The 5,709-nt window shown below is 39.4% G+C and overlaps 1 pseudogene; it reads right to left on the bottom strand.

Annotated features, from left to right (window-relative positions):
- Positions 1-2,614: 2,614 nt before the first annotated feature.
- LOC111743781 lies at positions 2,615-3,390 on the bottom strand (annotated as a pseudogene).
- Between the last annotated feature and the right edge of the window lie 2,319 nt (positions 3,391-5,709).

Below are 5,709 nucleotides of genomic sequence, written 5' to 3'. Positions count from 1 at the left end.
TGAACTACTAACAATCCATTAGAGATCTAATAAAAGTTAGCATTTTTTATAACATTCGAGTTAGGATGAAGTGTGGGAAAATAGGCACCTCTGTGTCATCGCTGTATATGATGTGATCCATTTTCCTGCTCAAGCCTGGGAGGCTAGTAACCAAATGTCCTCCATCTCATTCTTCTTTCTGCCACATTTTGACCTCTGAAAAATTAGGTCTGTTAATACTTTAGGACATTTGTCACATGACAGTTTTGAACTGACTTAGATAAGAAAAGATGTATATAGTTTTAAAATATTTCTTTTCCATGCCTGATGACTATATCTAACTATAGTTATAACCGAATGAACAGAAGAAGGAACATTTATCCTAACATGTGGGAAGAAATACTTTCACCAACATATATATGGTAAGCACCTAACTGCATTTCAAAGATTTACACCATCTTATTTCCTGTCTTTCAGGAGCTGCCCATTCTGAGTGGAAATCATATAAATGAAACAAGAAGTTTGTCATAAAAGCAATAAACCAATGCATGAATATGCAGTGCCTTATTTACATCAAATTCAAGTTAAAATGATTTAAAGATAGAGATTCTGAAAAACAGTCTATTTGGGGTAGGAATAGGGAGATTGGGGGTACAATTTCATTTCTAGTCAGGGGGGAAAAATTCTAAACTCTTTCTAATCAACACAGAATTTTTCCTAACTGTGTACTTAAAACAAGCAGCTAAATTTGCAGTGACTACCTGAGAAAAGGGTCATCATTGTTATTTTCTGAGAAACAAGGAAGTGGTTGGAACTTAGGGAAGGCCAGAGCCCTGTGTTCTGTCATCCACAGAGGCCCTAGATTTGTCTTTGGGGTACTCAGCTGACTTGTCCTCAAAGATCCAGAGGCTGCAGGCCTCCCTCATTTAGTGCAGACCCATATAGCACAGCTCCTTACCACAGGGATCATCTGGATGGCACACACTGCTGGCCGAAAGGGAGAAAGGGAAAGAGATTGCATCTTAGACTGGATTTGGACATAGTAGTTTACTTTGGAGATAACTCTCAGAAGCAGAAGTGAGGGAGGAAACATGGGAGAGAGGAGGGAGAACTAAAAGTTACTATAGCGTGTGTTATTGAATTGGTTACTGATCTAGGCACCTGAGGCTCAGTCTTACTGTACAAAAATGGGAGATCAGTCAATTAATTTAGGACATAAATGCCAAGATTATACAATGGGGAAAGAATAGTCTCTTCAATAGATAGTTTTGGGAAAACTGGATATCCACACGTAGAAGAATGAAATTAGACCATCTTATACCATACACAAAAATGAACTAAAAATGTGTTAAAGACTTGAGCACAAGATCTGAAACCAAAAAACTCCTTGAAGAAAACATAGGAGGTAATTAGGACATCACTCACTCTTGGCAATATTTTTTTTTGGATTTGACACCAAAAACAAAAATAACAGAAGCAAAAATAAACAAGTGGGATTACATCAAACTAAAAAGCCCTGCACATCAAAGGAAACCATCAACAAAATGAAAAGGCAACCTACTAAATGGGAGAAAATATTTGAAAATCACATATGTCATAAATGGTTAATATTCAAAATGTGTAAAGAACTCATACAACTCAATAGCAAAAAAAAAATAATTTTGAAATGGGCAGAGGAATTACATAAACACTTTTCCAAAGGAGACACACAAATGACCAACAGGTACATGAAAAGATGTTCAACGTCACTAATCATTAATGAGATATAACCTTGCACCTGTTAGAATAGCTACCACCAAAAACAAGCATTTGAGAATGTAGAGAAAAGAGAACCCTTATGTACTCTTTATGGGAATGTAAATTGGTACAGCCAGTAAAGAAAACAGCATGGTAGTCCCTCAAAGAATTAAAAATAAAACTATCATATGAACCAGGAATTCACTTCTGGATATATATCAGAAGGAAATGAAATCAGTATCTCAAAGAGATATTCGCACCCCCCCTCCATGTCCATTGCAGCATTATTTACAATAGCCAAGACATAGAAACAACCTCAGTGTCCACCAATGGATGAATGGATAACAAAGATGTGAGATACACCACACACACACACACATACACACACACACACACACACACACAATGGAATTAGTCATAAAAAAGGAAGAAAATTCTGCCATTTGCAACAACATAGATAGATCTTAAGGGCATTATGCTAAATAAAATGTCAGACAGAGAAAGACAAATATAGTATGATCTCACTTACATGTAGAATCTAAAAAAAAAAGTGAACTCATAGAAACAGGTTGGTGGTTGCCAAAGATAGGTGGTGGGGGAGGAGGAAATGGGTGAAGGTAGTCAAAAGGTACAAAATTCAATTGTAAGATAAATAAGTCCTGAAGAGATAATTTACAGCATGATATGTTTAATTAACAATATTGTATTGTATATTTGAAAGTTGCTAAGGGAGCGGATCTTAAAAGTTTTCATCAGAAGAGAAAAATGTATAACTATGTGTGGTGATGGATGTTAACTTATTGTGGTAATCGTTTTGCAATAAATACATTTTTCAAATTGTTATGTCATACACCTAGCAAATGCAATGTTTTTGTTGTTGTTGTTTTGTTTTTGTTTTTGTCTGATCTTATTTATTTGTTACTCTTACAGAATCTCATTTTTGACTGGACTCAGACTCAGAGGTAGAAGCTCTCAGAGAAGAAAGTCTGCGTCTCTTGGCAATCTGTTCCTGGCATTTCTCTTTGGCCTCCTTCATTCTCTTGGCCAAAAGTTTAGTATGTTCTGCGCCCTCTTCCTTATTTTTCTTAGTACGATGTTTATTCAGAACAATATGCTGATGTTTACATTGCAGGATGCGTGGAGTTACAAGATGCTGAATCTTAGTGCTTTGGTCCTAGGTTTCTTACCTTCTGTGTATAGGGACTTTCTCACAACATATTGGCAGACATCATCTTCTTTAGAGAGATTGAAAGTTTGCGGATTCCGCTAGCTCTTTTGGGCCCCAGGAGATGAGGCACAGTAGTATCAGTGAGATCAGAAATATTTTTCTCCCCTTTTTTTACAATGTCCAAGTTGAGAACACTTAGATTTGCATCCACAATGCAACCCCGAACAGATTCGTGCTTTCTTTCTCCAGCCCTCTTTAGTCTATAACAGGAATGCCCCTTACTCAGTAGCAGGCAGACACGGCCATGAGTCAAGACACCCTGCTTCATGGGGAAACCTTGTTTGTCATTTCCACCACTGATTCGAACCACATAACCCTTCCATTCTTCACCCAGAGTGTCAGCAGCAGCTTCTCAAAAAAGTAAGAAGTTTTCATTCATCATCCACTTCAACGCGCCTCTGACAGCTAGTGGCTGGGAAAGAGATGTTCAGCTTCATCCTGAAGCAGCCGACTGCTTCCCAAGTGCCATGAAAAGAGCACAAATGCAATGTTATATATATCATTTGCATCTCAAAATAATTGAGATATAAAATAAAGCTGGGAAAAAAATATGAGAAACTGGGTGTTGTCCATTAGGGCCCATCTCTTACTGCATCAGGCCTGCTCCTAAAAGCATTAAATCTCTTGAGCTTTCCAGCTATAATGTCCTCAACAGAGTGAGTTAGTGCAACTTTAGAGGAAGTTCTAAAGTAGAGAAACAGGGATGCAGAAGGTGCTTGAGGCCAGACTCTGCACCATTCATGAGAACTGTCCACCACACTCCAACTGAAATCAGAAGCAGGCAATGAAGTATGATGTGAGTACCATGCATATCTTCTGGTCAATCTCTTGCAGCTGTCAAATCTACTCATATCTACATTGGGTCCACTAGATCACAGACTCACCCTCCCTGGAGCACTTACAAGATGCCCCAATGAATTCTCTAAACCCCAGATAGGCTCCTCCCTGTCACACTGTAGCAGAAAGGACACCTCTTCATGACAATCAAAACTGACTTCCCTGCCAGTATAAGAACTCCCCTCCTTGCCTCCGGTTAGTCTCCGGTCTTGAAGAGATCAAATTGTCCAGGTTGAAGCAATATTCTACTGGGAACCTGAATTTTCAATCTATTAGAGCTTAGAGTTGCTTTATGAATGGATACTGAGAGCAATGCTGAAAGGGTTGATCCTACTTTTACCCCTTAGTTCCTGGACCCATGAAATCTAGTTATCAGAGACCCAGCTTTCTATATCGGTCAGTAGTTCAACACTTATACCCCATCCTGAAAGACAGCATTCTCAAGCTCATATCTTTTTGAAACCTTAAATAAGTCACTTCAACATTCTTACTGTTTCTAGATAATGAGATATATGGAAAAACCTACTATATTCCACGGTCGTGTGCTCATTGTCATACTTCCTTTGGTACAAGATAATGTTTTCGGGATCCTGTGCCTATAAATTAATCACTCTGTAAGCACTTGGTGGTGCTTGCATATGTGCTGCAGGTATGAAGCGCAGATCCAAATCTGGGGTAGACATCAGTTCTAATAAAGACAAATGACTTCTCCTTTCAGCATTGAATGTGACCGGTGTAATTGACCTGCCATTGAGTGCCTGGCAGCTCAAACATATAAAAAATAGAGCTCCTGATATTCTACTTCGAACTTGCTTTCCCTCAATCTTATCCATCATAATTAATGGCAACTCCATTTTCCTAGGTGTTCAAGTCAAAAACCTTGGGATAACCCTTGACTTCTCTCTTTTTTCACATTCTACATCTTACCTATTAGCCAAACATGTTGGCTCTATCTTCAGAATGTATCCAGAATATAAATTTTTCTTGCCCATTGCCACAACCCCCAATTTACTACTATCAACTTTCACCTGGATTATTGGAATAGCCTCTTAACTGATCTCCCTACTTCTGCCCTTGGCCTTTTGAAGTCCATTCTCAATCCATCCTGTTAAAACACAAAACATATCATGTCATCCTTTCTAATGGCTCCTAGTCTCACTTGGAGAAAAAGTCAAAGTCCTTACAAAGGCCCATATATTCCTGTGTGATCTGAGTCCTTGTGGCAGACAGACTTGAAGGTGTCCCCATGATCTTTCCTCCTGGTGTCCATGTCTTTGTGTGATCCCCTCCCTTTGAGCATGGATGGGAGCTGTGACTAGCTTCTAGCCAATAAAATACAACAAAGGTGTTGGGTGTTACTCCTGTAATTACATTACATTGTGTAATATTCCCTCTTGCTGACAGATTCTCTCTCCTCTTCTGCTGGCTTTGAAAAAGCAAGCTGCCATGTTGTGAACTGCCTTTGGAGTGGGCCATGTGGCAGGGAATTCTATGAAGCCTCTAAAAGTTGAGGACAGGCTTCATTAATATTCATTCAAAAAAACCCTGAAGCTCTCAGTGTTACAGCTGCAAGAGAATGGATTCTGCCAACAACCCAGGTCAGCTTGAAAATGAATCCCTTTCTAATTGAGCCTTCAGATGAGAACACAGCCCAGCCGACACCTTGACTGCAGCCTTGTGGGGCCTGAGCAGAGATCCAGCTAAACTGCGCCCAGACTCAAGGAAACTGTGAGCTAATAAATGGGTGTTATCTGAGCTTCTCGGTGGTAGTTTGTTATGCAGCAATAGATAACAAATGCAGCCCTGTTACTTCTCTGACATCTTTTCCTACTATCCCTTTCATTCACTCTGCTTAGGCTACACAGGCCTCTTTGCTGTGTCTCAGATGCCCGTCACAAGGCTTTAGTGTTTGCCATGTTCCTTCAGCT

This window comes from Pteropus vampyrus, unplaced genomic scaffold, assembly GCF_000151845.1.
Source record: "Pteropus vampyrus isolate Shadow unplaced genomic scaffold, Pvam_2.0 Scaffold122, whole genome shotgun sequence".
Classification (NCBI taxonomy): domain Eukaryota; kingdom Metazoa; phylum Chordata; class Mammalia; order Chiroptera; family Pteropodidae; genus Pteropus; species Pteropus vampyrus.
This window is presented reverse-complemented; position numbering and strand designations above follow the sequence as displayed.